The 15,419-nt window shown below is 35.7% G+C and overlaps 1 long non-coding RNA gene across 2 annotated transcripts in view; it reads left to right on the forward strand.

Annotated features, from left to right (window-relative positions):
- LOC144281678 (uncharacterized) overlaps positions 1-15,419 on the forward strand; it is a 74,770-nt gene that overhangs the window by 39,130 nt on the left and 20,221 nt on the right. For both annotated transcript variants that reach the window (XR_013350106.1, XR_013350107.1), the window contains exon 5: positions 12,558-12,604. This is a non-coding gene — a long non-coding RNA (uncharacterized LOC144281678). The remainder of the gene's footprint in view (positions 1-12,557; positions 12,605-15,419) is intronic.

Here is a 15,419-nt window from a genome sequence, read left to right on the forward strand (position 1 = left end):
CAACAAGAAGACTGCTAATTTAGACTGAAAAAGAAACTCAGTCACTTCAAATGGAAAAGAGGTCTCTGGACTCCTAAATCTCTGTTGGAAGCAGACTTAGAAAACTACTCAACCACCAACTTGGGCCATTTACTTTATACAGAAAAGGAAAATGTCTCAGAGGGAGGAGCCAAAAGCCCAGCAGGCAGAGCTAAGAGTTATGGAAAAGAGATTATTTGCAAAATGGCTGGTAAAATTCCTATTCTTCCCCGTGCTTCTTGGTAGTGTCCTCCCACACTGTCTTGGGCTTGTCATGTGACTTCCATTAGTGGATGTGACATTAGCAAATTTGATCTTAGTAGAGGCTTGAGAGTACTTGCTCATTGGAACATGACCTTTTCCCGATCTTGGATCTCTGCTTCCTCTGGGTAAAGAAGTGTGGCCAGCCTATTAAATGAGTGAAACTTGGTCAATCACCCTTGTCCCTCTGCATGTCCCTGCCAACCACTAGACCTCTGAGTGAGCTTCTGTTAAAATATTGAGTCATGGTCAGCTACCCTCCTAACTAACATGTGGGACATATCTGAGGAAGTAAGCTAGTACCAACCAGGCAATCTACAAAATCATGAGCTAATAAATGGTTATTGTTTGAACCACTAAATTTTGGGGTAGTTTGTTGCACAGAATAAGCTAAGTGATGCACACCTTGTCTAAGACATTTATCATATTATATTTCTTTTTTTAAACCAAAGAATAGTTGATGCACAATGTTACCTTAGTTTCAGGCGTACAACTGTGATTTCAGGTGTACAATTGCAATTCAACAAGTTTATATGTTATGTTATGATCATCACTAGTGTAGCTGCCCTGTCACCATACAGCACTATTATAATATCATTGACTATATTCCCTATGCTGTGCCTTTCATTCTTTTGACTTATTCCACATCATATTATATTTTAATTAACTGCTTAGAGGTCTATAACCACTACTGTACTATCATCACCGTGCTTTAATAGAGCATATCATGTCTTAGTCACTTTTTTTTCCCAAGCAACTGGCATAGTGTCTGGGAGATAATTAGGAAGGGAAATGTGATTGCCCTTGAAAAATATAAAACTGATTATGTTACTTCTCTAATTAAAATTCTAAGCTCTTTGTGCATACACACAAGATATTCAATAAATACTTTTAAAAACACAAGTTAAGCTTTTATTTTTAAGATTTTATTTATTTATTTATTTATTTATTTATTTATTTATTTATTTGAGACACACAGAGAGAGAGAATGAGAGAGAGAGAGGCAGAAACACGGGCAGAGGGAGAAGCAGGCTCCACACAGGGAGCTCGATGCGGGACTCGATCCTGGGACCCGAGGATCATGCCCTGGGCCGAAGGCAGGCGCTAAACCGCTGAGCCACCCAGGGATCCCAAGTTAAGCTATTAAAATGCCTTTTTGTTGACAAAATTAATGATTCTTCACCTCCGCATTTCCTAGCTCTAAGATGCTTACTGAATTCATGAAAAATTATTAACAGCTCATATATATCTGGCATTTGATGTGCTAACATTCTAACAAGGAAAACAGGATTTAAATCAAATGCAAACACAAATATAAAAATAGGTATTACTAATGCAATAATGAGCATATATGTTGAATTCACAGACCAGCATAAAAGAGCACGTCTTACCTGGGAGGGAGCACAAGGAAACACTTCAGCTGTACTCAACGTTGCATTATGAGGCCATACTGGTTGGGAAGAAAAAGTGAGAAGAGATGCAGTCTTGGCAGAAGAAGCATGGATAGATCCCAAGGGGCCGGAAATTGTAAGGAACACAGGGGTACAAAGCATTTTGGTTGCATTGTAGGGGTGAGAGGGTCAAGTGCAATTCTCACCTACAGAGGTGAGGCAAAGACAGGTTACAACAAACTGCTCCTGATACACAGGGCTTGGGAACACTCTAGTGGGTTTACTTGGAGGGGAAGAAGCAGAGGTGCGCCATGATAGAATGTTTGTGTTAGACTAAATAGTCGCAAAGTAGTAAAACATGATATAGGTCCTATTTTTTCCCATCCATCCAGATGTAAACGTTAGAATAAATGAAAGGATCAGAGATTTTGTTCCCTTTTCTGAATAAGAAACAAAGATTACGGGATTCCTGGGTGGCTCAGCGATTGAGCATCTGCCTTTGGCTCAGGGCATGATCCCAGGGTCGGGGATGGAGTCCAGCCTCAGGCTCCCTGCGGGAAGCCTGCTTCCCCCTCTGCCTGTGTCTCTGCCTCTCTCTCTCGCTCTCTCTGTGTGTGTCTCTCATGAATAAATAAATAAAATCTTGAAAAAAAAAACCCCAAAGATAAAACTTTTTAAGCATGCACATCAACTTGGCATTGTTCTTAGTGGAATGAATCGAAGTTCTCTGGGAGAAGGGAAGATAATTTAGCTGATGAATTATCCTTGTCAAATGATTAATGCTATGGTGTGCACTCAATGACTTAATTCAAATTTGTTGATACTCATGAAGTAAACATTCGGTAAATTTATAATTGAAATGCACCGTGTTTTTCTGCTTACTCTCCAGGCATGGAGAGTGTTTAGATTGCAGTTGTGATAGAAAATTCTTCCACAATTTGAACTGCACTTAAAGGGAACATGATCTGTGACTCTCTTAAAGGTTATTTCCAGAGCTCATACTTGAAGGAATTTATTGTGCTTTGTGTTTGTACTCTGCTCATTTTGTTTAAACCTGGTCTTTACTCTCTTCCACTTTGTATCTTTTTCTCCTTTAAAAATTCAACCTTAAATGTGCTGAGTGAAATCGGTAGTTTAATAAAACAGAGGTTGGGGATCCCTGGGTGGCGCAGCGGTTTGGCGCCTGCCTTTGGCCCAGGGCGCGATCCTGGAGACCCAGGATCGAATCCCACATCAGGCTCCTGGTGCATGGAGCCTGCTTCTCCCTCTGCCTGTGTCTCTGCCTCTCTCTCTCTCTCTCTGTGACTATCATAAATAAATAAAAATTAAAAAAAAAAAATAATAAAATAAAAAAAATAAAACAGAGGTTGGATCGGATGGTATACGGTCTCTATCGCCACAGCAAGATAAAGAGAGCACTTGCCTTCTCAAGTGTGACTAATGACCACACGCAACACAAAGGGAGCAGATTTCAAAAAGAGCACTGCAAATGTTATCCTAATGAATAGGAATGCCTAGCCATTAGTTATGTTTTGCAATAGACACCCTGCTAAACATATCCTCAGATGCCACTCTTTCTTTATAGGGAAAGTCGCTTTTCTTTTTTTTTTTTCTCCTTCCATCTAAGAAAGTCAAGTTCACATGTGCTGAATCACATTGTCTGAAGTGTTGTTACACAGGACAGATAACACAGTATAAAACTGACCTCTCTCAGGTAAAATGCCACCATCGTGGGTACATCCTTATGCTTACTAACTATCCATGAATCTCCTACCAATACTGAGGAATCCAGGAAAGGAGAAGGTAGAGCAATTTTCAATGAACAAGGGAGAAAATGTCTATATGACCAGAGATGGGACCTGCTGGGAGAAGGGTGAAGCCTGGTGAGATAAAAACGGGGATCACTAAGGAGAGAAGTCCTGGGGTTGAATCCTAGAGGTAGTCCAAAGGAAATATAATTCTCCCTGGTTTAATTGGGCACTGAGGCAAAATAAACAAGAAATGTTTTTATATCCTATACCAACTATCATACCTACTATTCTGAGAACAATGCCAGAATACAATAGTGAAGCAACACGTTTAAGACTGGTACAACTTCTGGAAAATTCAGATCTCAGAGTCCTAAATTCCCTTCACTGGATCAGTTGCATGATCCATGACCTTTTTGGTCACTGCACCATCAATTTAGTTACAGTCCCTGTATCAAGTCAGAAATGTTTTTAGACCCGATTTTATTAATCCGGGGCCCATGAATAATGGATGGTTTTTAAATATCCGGGAAGCAGAGAGAGTGGGGATTTTTCCTTTCAGGCCACTTCCTGCTTTGATGAAAACTGCCTTTGTGGGAACAAACAAGGTAATGTGCACATCTATAACAGAACAAGGTAAAAGAGCTGCAGGAAAAAGCAAAATAAGAAGTATAATAGTTTAACATAAATTATGTCATTCAGGTATGGTTTTTATTTTAAAAATATTATAGAGCATCATGGGATGGACTATTCCAGTCATGTAGGGCACAATTATCATCACCTTTGGAATCCTTCATCAATAATAGTTTCAAGTTGGAAAAATAAACTGTGCTGTCCATTATGATCACGATTATCATGTCTTTGTTTACATTGGCCTGGCTTTTAAATAGGAAAATATTAATAAAAAGGAAGTATTTTGGGCTATCATCTAGTTTTTTTATATCATGTAGTTTTTAATTCAATTTACATATATGATAGAACACAAAAGTTACCGATTATTCTTATGTGGCAAGATATTTGACAGTTAGTACATGAAATATGGGTGAGGATGTCTCTAATTAGTTTATCCAGAAAATACATCAGATGGTGTAAAGTATTTTTATGAGAAAGAGGCTCAATTTTAAAGTCCTTGAGGATAACAGAACTTTGAATTCACCTCTAAAAAGCCCTGGTGGTGACACATGTCACATGACTATTTAACCTCTTCCTAAAGAAGGAAGACCTCCATCAAAATGAAGCCCTGTTATGAGCAATATGCTTGTGCCTCGGGGCAGAAGAAGAAAATGAAAGCACCTGTCAGATCACAACATACACCTAAAAACTGCTGGTCGTGTTTTTTAAATGTAAACGAGTCAGGTTAAGGAGAAAATGGTGCTCCTGACACTTCAAACCTGTAACTGAATGAACTCCAGGTGTTCCTCTGTTATAGCAAGCTTTTTGTTGCAATTACTGTTTTTAGTAAATATTTGCTGAATAAATAAATGGCAAAGGCTGCAGATTATTAATAATAATTTTTATTTTATATAAATGCTGGATTTAATTTTCTAATATACTGTTAAGGATTTTTGCACCTATTTTCATCAATTATTATACTAATAATCATTTTCTTTTTTAAAAAAGATTTTATTTTTTCATGAGACACACAGAGAGAGGCAGAGACACAGGCAGAGAGAGAAGCAGACTCCATGCAGGGAGCCTGATGTGGGACTTGATCCTGCGATTCCGGGATCACACCCTGAGCTGAAGGCAGATGCTCAACCGCTGAGCCACCCAGGTGTCCCACTATTATTTTCTTTATCAAGTTCTGGTAATAAGGTTATGCAGGATTCATAAAATGAGATGAGAATTCTTACCTCCTCTATTTTCTGGAGGAATAGGAAGGGTGTGATTTCTTTCATAAACATTTTAATGGAAATCACCAACAAAAGCAAATGGGCTTTAAAGCTTTCTTATGGGAAGATTTGTGATAAAAATAAATTAATTACCTTTACTGGTTGTAAAGCTATTCAGATTTACTTATTTATTTTGCATCAATTTTGATAAATTATACTTTTCAAGGAATTTGTACATTTTGTCTAAGTCATCAAAATTGATGGCTTAAAGTTGTTCATGACATTTTCTTAAATCCCTTTTAATGTATATAGGATTTGCAGTGGTGACTCCATTTTCTTTTCTGTTATTGGTAATTTGTGCTGCTTCTCTCTCTTTTTTTTCTTAATCCATCTAGTTAAAAGTTAATTAAATTGATCTTTTCAGAGAATCAATTTGGGGCTTTGTTAATTTTCTCTATTGTTTGTTTTCTATTTGACTAGTTTCTACATTTTATTATTTCCTTCTATTTACGTTGGTCATTAATATACCTTAGTCTTTTTTTTCTAATAATTTAAAGCGGTAGATTTCTCTCTAAACACTAACAAGAACAAAATCTTTTTTGTATGTTGTACTTTAATTTTCATTTGCTTAAAAATTTTTAAATATCACTTATGAGTTTTTTATCCATGAATTATGTAGAAGCTTAATTTATAAATATTTTAAGTTTTCTAGAGATTTTACTGTTCTTGATTTCTAATTTTATTCCTTTATGACCAGTGCATATATTCTGCAGGATTTTCGTCCTTTTTCAGTCTCTGGAGACTTTTCTTTAGCCCAACATGTGACCTATCTTAGTGAAAATACTATAAGCACTTGCAAATAATAAGCATTCTGTTTTTATTCAGTAGAGTTCCATAAATATCAATTAGATCAATGTTGTTGATAGTGTTCAGATCTATATCCTTACTGTTTTGTTTTGTTTTTCTTTTTTGCATGGTCCTTCCTCCAATTTTTGAGAGGGCCACTAAAATTTATAATCATTAATAGAGACTTATCTATTTTTTTCTTTAATTTCTGTCAATTTTAGCTTCATGAACTTTTAGTTTATGTTATTAGCTATAAATCTATTTATACTTATGTCTTTCTTATAAATTAACTCTTTTATGAATTATTTCTCCTTATCTCTGATAATTATCTCTGTCTTGATATTTTTTCAGTTTATCTAATTTTATTTTATTTATTTTATTTTTTTTAATATATATTTTTTAATTTATTTATGACAGTCACACAGAGAGAGAGAGAGGCAGAGACACAGGCAGAGGGAGAAGCAGGCTCCATGCACTGGGAGCCCGACGTGGGATTCGATCCCGGGTCTCCAGGATCGCGCCCTGGGCCAAAGGCAGGCGCCAAACCACTGCGCCACCCAGGGATCCCAGTTTATCTAATTTTAATATACACATTCTGATCTCCTTAATCTTACTGTTTGTATAGTATAATTTTTCCCATCTATTTTTCAATATATGTTTTATTACATAGATTATGTGCTGGAGACAAAAAAAAAAAGTTTTCTTTTAACTGAAAAATTTTCCCTCTTCATTTTTGAAGGCTCTCTTCACAAGGGTATAGAATTTTGGGTTGGTAACTTTTTTTTCATCACTTTAAAGGTGTTGATTCATTCTCTTTTGGTGTGTATTGTTTTCGTGACAGTTTTACAACCATTAGAATAATAACTGTTCCTCCATATTTACATGTGATTTTTCTCAGAGAGCTTTCAAGATATTCTCTTTATTATTGCTTTTCAAAAGTTTATCACATAATTAGGAATATTATTCTTTGTATGGACATTTACTGAAATTTTCAAATATGTAAATTCCTATTATTCACTAGTTTTGGGGAATTTTGGGCTCGAACTTCTTCAGAGATATTTTTTGCCTTGTTCTTTCACCCCTCTCCATTGGAGACTCCAATTGCACCTATGTTAGACATTTTGATATTGTCCTACGAATTACTGAGAGTCTATTTTTAAAATATTTTCTCTATCAGATTGTATACTTTCTATTGATAGATTTTCAGGTTTACAGAGTCTGTCATCTCCATTCTGCTATTACATTCATTATCTGAATACTTTTTATTTTTGACATTGTATTTTTCAGTTCTAGAAATGTTATTAGTTTCTTTAAGGTTTTCTGTTTTACTGTTTACATTTCTAACCTTTAGTTCTCTGAAACATAATTTCTTTTACATCCTTGGGCATAGTTTTAATATCTGCCTTTAACTTTCTGTCTCCTCATTCTAACATTTGGACCACCTAGAATCAGTGTCAGTTGATTGTTTTTTTTCCTTGAGGATGAGTTGTGTTTTCCTACTTCTTGATACATTGATTAACTTCAACTTGTAAATGTTATATTGTGAATATTTTGGGTTATGTTGTATCTCTCCAAATGAGTGCAGTTTTTTGTTTGTCTAAACAATTAATTTGGTTTGTTTCAAATGACAAACTGACTCCTGGGCAGCAGCATATATCTCAGTTCACTTCTTATAGTCTTGGCCGTAGCAATTGGACACTGACACAAACACAGTGTAGGCATCAGCCAGGGACTTGGCAGTTTATATTCAGAATTTTAGGCTCCCTCTCTCTGCCTGTCTTCTTTTGGGAATTTGCCTCTCATTTTCCAGTAATTGCGGTTGCCCCAAATTTTGCCTTCTGGCTCTTCAACCAAGAAATATAGTGGATTTTCTATTACATCTTTAACCATCCTTCCTGGCACAGATTCTGAAGGCCCTTCAGAGCAGAAGCCCTAAAAGAAAAATGGAAAATGTACCCAGCTCTGCTCCCTTCCTCCAAGTTGTAATTCCCCTCTAAAATTTGCTGCTGCCTTTCCCTTCCTCCTCCTCTTCTTCTTGCTCCTCTTCTTCTTTGCTTTCTAGAGAACTTCCATAGTTGTTTTTATCATTATTCTAGTATGTATAGTTGTTGTCCAGGAGGATCAGTCATCAAGAGCTTACTTGACCGTTATTAGAGGTGAAATGCATAGAATTAATATCCTAGAACAAATTACATTTTCTTTAGAAAGAAAAAGAAGTCTGTCCCCAGAACAAGTGTGTTAGGAAGTATTTAACAATTACCTAAATGTCTTTTTTTTTTTAAGATTTTATTTTTAAGTAATTTCTACACCCAATACAGGACTTGAATTCACAGCTCTGAGATCAACAGTCACACGCTCTACCAGCTGAGCCAGCCAGGCACCTTGTAATTTCTTGGCAAATATTTTTTTGTCAGATACTGTAGTAGAGCTATAAATTTCAGGTTCCTATAGTCACCATTATGGATACTCTTGAAAACTGATGGGACTTTGGCCAAGCTGTCACTTCAGATAAACAGATTGGGGGTGGAGAATCATAAATATTTTGCAATAATATAGGAAGTGCTTCTGTAGGTGGAATGAATGCAAAATAAAAACTTCCAGACAGAAATTTGAAGATGTCTGGATACACTGGGGAAAAAATCACCATGTCAAAGATCAGATAACTAATAATCATCAAATATCTATGAATTCTATACATTTCTCAGCCCCCTTTTCATTTATATGAGGTTTATTTAACTAATTCTGAAAAACAAAATGGAAATGCAATGACACAGATCTTTTCTGAGCCAAAGTGTTTATGAGTTACTGAGCTGCTTCTACCTCCCCATGGCCCTGGGACCTGGGAGACCACGTACTCTATGTGGCATAGGATTTATATTGAAGAGGGTTTCCTGACTTGTCATAGACTTTGCAGAAGCAAGAATTAAGCCTTTACGTTATTATGGTACTGAGATTTTGGTGTTTTTCTGTTGTGTCAGCCAGCTATTTTTACCTTTGGATATACCATTCTACAGTTTAAATTCTTATTTGAATTATAATTAGCAACCTTTTCATTAAACTTGCCCTTGGAAAATTTAATAAGTTTACTTCTTATTTTAATTGCCTGATTTTTTATTTATATGAAGTACTCTTTCCCCCCTTTAAGAGTAGTCAGTTTTTGCATTGAAAAAGGCGAGCAAGAGAAAATATTTTTACATTTTGGACTCTTAGAATAAAATGCATTTCCTTTTTTTTTTTTTAATTTTTATTTATTATTTATGATAGTCACAGAGAGAGAGAGAGGCAGAGACATAGGCAGAGGGAGAAGCAGGCTCCATGCACTGGGAGCCCGACGTGGGACTCGATCCCAGGTCTCCAGGATCGTGCCCTGGGCCAAAGGCAGGCGCCAAACCGCTGCGCCACCCAGGGATCCCTAAAATGCATTTCCAATAGAAAACAAATTGCATTATCCTGTTATATCATTGATCTATTTAACTTGGTGATAGCCAGGAAGTTTTTAAAAGTCTTTAGGCATTAATTGAAAATATTAAATTATTAAAGTGCAGATGGCTTCTAGAGGTATGTTGTAAAAGTGAATGTATATCTATTTTGATGCTTTTAAACACTAAGTGATTCAGGATCATGACATAACCAACAGAAACACTCTTACTTTCTTTTTTAAAAAAGATTTTATTTATTTATTCATGAGAGACACACACAGAAAATCAGAGACATAGACAGAGGGAGAAGCAGGGTCCCTGTGGGAAGCCTGATGTAGGACTCAATCCCACGATCCTGGGATCATGCCCTGAGCCAAAGGCAGATGTTCAACCACTGAGCCACCCAGATGCCCCACAAAATGTTGCTGTGATAATGTAAAAGTTGTGGTACCACAGGCATAACTTTAAAGTTTGTGTCAAAATGTACATTTGACCAAGGTGTTACATTTTGATCTAGACTTATATAATTTAGGTCAAATCATTCTCTTGTTGCAATCCTTATTCAGTTCTGTCTCTTTTCTCTCAAATTACCGGGTATTATCAGTGGAGGAGTCCTATTACTACTGCTGTTGCCAAGAATCTATAGATACTTGGCTTTAGAGGTCTTCCTTCCCCATGGGCTTTTGACATTGTATGCCATACAATCCTGCTCAAGAGCACTCAAAAATTACGTGATGGATCTAGAACCTCTTGACATCTTAACTCAAAGGAATTACTGGACTGTCTCTTAAATAAAGATCAAAATTAAGGAAATCATACACATCAGAAAAATGTCTAAAGAGCACTTCAAGGTGATGAGCCCAATACCAAAACTCTCAACCTCTTCTTTGCCTATGTTTTCTAAGTACCATCATCCAGTTTCACACCCAGGCAGCCTTGATGTTCTCAGCCCACACAGCTAGTCATTTAACAAGTCCTATCAATTTTACCTCAAAATATCTCTCAGGTATGTGCCGTTCTTTCCATCTGTGGTTGCAGCTCTCCATTTTAAACTAAGGGTCTAATTGTCCTGAGCTACTGTGATTAATCTGTTCCCAACAGCCTCCTTTGCGGGGTGCCTGAATGGCACAAACCAGAATTTCTACAATTGTTGCTACAGAGGAATAATTAGTGTGTTTTTACTCACAAGCCACTGCTGTTCTTAGAGACTTCATTCCCCTTTTGGTTATGTTTGCCAGATTTAGGATCCTGCTATTTGTGTCTATAAACAAGATGCTGCTTTTAAGCAAAAGATTTTTGGGTTTTGGGTAAATGAGTTGTCTGAAAGTTGACAGGCCTGGGAGCTTATCTCTTAGACCTTATGATGTCCCTCTGGCTATTGATGTGGGAGTGCCAAGGAGTACTGTCACGTTCCTGTCCTGAAAGCATGTTTCCATGTGTAACAGGAAGTATTGGATAGATTGTAGAGGCACATGGTTTCCAATCCCGTCTTGTGACTGCAGGACACTAACACCACATTTTGGTGACTTAATGAAGATGAAATGAGTGTCTTTTTGTACATGCATTTTAATATTTTTCTCATCCTGAGTAATATCTACCAAAATGTAACAAGCAAATACTCTTTATTTTCATATCTCAGAATATATCTATAGTCGAGGATATTCATTATAGCCATAGTCAATAGAAGGAAATAAAATAGACTCACCTAAACTGAAAAAAAAAAAAAAAAGGCAACTAGTTTAGTCCTTTTACCTCCACTCGGAGTGGGAGGGGCACTTTGTGGTCTGTGTCTGCTCTTGGAATTCAACATTCCCTTGGGTCAACTGTTCCTAGGTCCCTATTGGGGAAGAGGTTATTAGCAAGCCCTTTTGCCTCTCGCATGAAGCTAAGTCTTCTTGTTCTTCATCAGTATTAAAATTGGTTCTTGTAGTCTCTATCTGGTGATTCTTGTCATATCTCAATCGGTTTAGGAATATGGGGAGAAAGAGACATGCTCTTTATTAGATCCTTCCAAAACCCAAAAGCATGCATATTCAGTGATCCTCAAGATATAAAATTAAGTGAAAAAAATAAGGTATAGATCAAGCAGTGGGTATCATTTGCACTAAACAGGAGGATTTGCATATATTCTTTCATATTCATTTAATGTCTCTGAAAGTTTATACTGTTGGTCCCCATGAGGGGAATTTTCAGGTAAAGGAAAAAGAATAGAGTCACTTATTTGTCACTGTATACCCTATAATTGTCACTTTAAAAGTGCATATATAACTTTGTTTCAGAAAAAAGTAAGTTAAATATTAAAAATAAATGCATCCTAATTTATTTGAGCACAATCTGTTCTTTGATAGAAACGTGATTAATAAGACTCCTACAGGGACACTTGGGTGGCTGAGCAGTTGAGCATCTGCCTTCAGTTCAGAGCATGATCTCGGGTGCAGGGATCAAGTTCCATATCAGGCTCCCTTTGAGGAGTCTGCTTCTCCCTCTGTCTACATCTCTGCCTCTCATGAATAAATAAATAAAATCATTAAAAAAAAAAGACTACTACAGGTTACTTATTTAGAAACCTGCTACGTCAGGCTCTCTGCTAAGCATCATGATGGCCATCTCATTTCAACCCTATGAACCCTATTAGGCAGACATAGGTTTTACAATTGTAGGTGAGTAACTTGGGCTCAGAAAGGTGATTTCTGCAAGGTGACAACAGTGTTTATCAGAGCAAAAGAATAAATTTAGATTTTGTAATTTGAAGTCCATGCTCACTTCATTATATCACACTGGAGTTCAGTCTTAAAACTCATTTCATTTATTCACTCAGGAAAAACTGAATAATTCAATTCAGTTTTAATTTTAATTCAAGTAAATGGTGGCAAATTGGAACACTATTGCCCTGCCATCAAGTGCCTGAGATCTGTGTAATGCATATTGAGTACTTTATCTTGAGACTTAGAAAACCCTTGTGTAACCTGCAATGGATTTAGTAATGACCATTATATCTGAACTAAAATACTTTTTTTTTTTTTTTTTTTTTTGATCAAGCAGCTAGCTTCCAGAGAAGCCTGGGCAAAATGGAGCACAGGATAGGACAGGTAAATACTTTCTCTGTCATTCATAAGTCAGCTTGTTTGTGGGGTCATAAGGGCATTTGTGGCTTTGTTGAGGGGCTTACCACAGAATTGGCAATGTGAGACTACCACTAAATGATATATTGTGTTTATTTCATGTTTTAATTTAGAGTACACTGTGTTTCTCTTGGTATATTAATGAACTCTAGGCCACCCTACGTTACAGAATTTCCCTCGAGGTTATACTCAGTTCCATTCTTTATCACTTCTACTTGCTGATCTTGGGCAATTTAATCTTTCTGTGCCTCAGTTCTCTTATTTTTAAAAGGGATAATAAGAATACCTATCTCATAGGTTTTTGGTGAATATTATATGAAATAATAGGCATGTAATGCTAAGGTCACATAGTGTTTAGTAAATTTTACCTATGTATCATTACTATCTTATACTAAAATCAATCTTATATTTGCCTAAGACTTTAAAATTGTGATAGTCCTCCTATTTGTAGCAAGGATAATGTGAAAAATTAAAGGCAAGTGATCATGTCAAGTCAATCATATACTGAATAAATTACTTTCCATTTATGGCTCCTTTAATGGGACTTTAATGTACTGTGAACTCAAATCAATTTGAAATAAGTTTCATTTATTTCTTTCTTTGTTACTCAGTTTGGTAAAATCAAGAAAGAGCTTAAAATATTTTAGTCTTAGTAAGAGTTTGGATTAAAATGTAAGTCATGTAGTTGTCAAAGAACTGGAAATATATTACAGTAAAGTTTTCATTTGAACTTATTGCATTATTATAAGCGTATTCATAGGTTTGGGTTCACAGGGAGCTGAATTGTTCTTCAGACAAATACTATGGATTTATTTTTCTAATTCTGTAGTATACACTGCTTACACTTCTGAAGGGGAAGGAGTCAGTGAAGTTTTATTATGGTAGCCAGAAGCCTCTAGAACACAACTCCCAAAGTTCCTATAGAGCTTTATAGATTCCCTCGATCTAATCAGTTCTGCTTATTTAGATCATTTTATTGAAATTTAAGAACCATATGTAGAATTCTTCAGTGGCACCTGTAATATCTGACTAATTCCTCCAAATTAAGAGATTGGATATGTAATATAGTTGAAGCTCAATGAAGGGTATTCATATTTATATTAATGATTAATCTATCCCACCAGCAGTTTATTGATTTTGTAGATTTAAAAAAAATTACCTTTCTGTTTTATTCCTATTTTTTACTTTTTCCTAGCTTTTATATTTTCAGCTTCATTGATTTCTGGCCTGATATTTATTTCCTTTCTGATACTTTGGGTCAGATTTACTTTCCTTTTTTTCGGTTCTTAGAATGGAACCAGGATTATGGATTTACATCTTTCATCCTTTCTATATAAACATTCAATGATATAGTTTTCCCTCTAATCACTACTCTAGCTTCATCCAATATAGTTTTATATTATATTTTTTCAGGTAATTACATTTTATTTTATCTCTCCTTTTGATTTCCTCTTTAGCCTCTAAGTTATTTAGAAGGGTTGTTTAATTTCTAAATATTTTATGTATTTACAATTTTCTTTCTGTTGCTAACTTTTAATTTGATTCAGTTGTAGACAGAGAACATACATTGTATGATTTCAGTCTTTTCAAATGTATTTAAGCTTGTTTTATGTCCTCATATATCATCTATAATGGAGAATGTTCTATGTGCACAAAACAAAAGTGTTCTGTTTTCTGTGGGGTAGAATGTCCCATTTTTGTTCCATATATGAAAATTTGGTCAAGTTGGTTGATAATACTGTTCAAGAGTTCTATATCCTTACTGATTTTCTTTCTAGTCATCATACCATTTCCTGAGAACAGAATATTAAATTTCTAGTTGTAAAGTTGAGTTATATATTCCCCTTTTAAATGTCATTTTTCACTTCATATATTTTAGGTCTCTGTTTTCACATATATAGGCACTTATAATGACTATATCTATCTGACATATTGCTCTTTTATTATTATGAAATAACTCTCTTATCTTGTCATATTTCTTGTTTTAAAGTCTTGTTTTATATTAATGTATCACTCTGTTTCTTTTATGGTTAATGTTTTCATGGTAAATATTTTTCCACCTTTTCTTTTCAACTTATTAGTCTTTGATTCTAAAACGTGCTCTCCTTTTAAAAAAAAATTACTTATTTATTCATGAGAGACAGAGAGAGAGAGAGAGAGAGAGGCAGAGACACGGGCAGAGGGAGAGGCAGGCCCCATGCAGGGAGCCCAACGTGGGACAGGATCCCAGGTCTCCAGGATCAGGCGCTAAACTGCTGAGCCACCCGGGCTGCCCTAAAATGTGCTCTCCTAATCAGCATTCTGTTCTCATAAAGTAGCATAACACCATTGATGGTTAGTTATTCTTCACTCTTGAAATTTCAGCAAATGAATGATCATTTCTTTGGAATTTTTTAGATAAGGTGCTATTAAAATGGATAGAAGGACACTAGGTAGAAAACATAAATAAGTTCCGAAAACTTTGGGGAGGTGTATGTCTTAAGTTTGGGAAAACTAAGTATATTAAAAGTAAAAAATCAAAGTGAATAGTATAAATATGGTTAAATATTAGTAATTCACATGCATAATTAATTAAAGGAGAACAGACCTATAAATTATACCCTTTCATAATGTAGGAATTTTTGTAGGTTTTATTCAGAGGTTATATCCTCTTTAAGCAGGGCTGTGTTTGGCCAAGGGAAAACTCTCAATATGCTTTTTGGATGAATGAAGGCATCCCTCAAAGAAACCTTTTATAAGAAGAAACTATAGGAGTGTAACCAAGAATGAATAGTGAGTTGTT

The sequence above is a fragment of the Canis aureus genome, chromosome 13, assembly GCF_053574225.1.
Source record: "Canis aureus isolate CA01 chromosome 13, VMU_Caureus_v.1.0, whole genome shotgun sequence".
Lineage (NCBI taxonomy): Eukaryota > Metazoa > Chordata > Mammalia > Carnivora > Canidae > Canis > Canis aureus.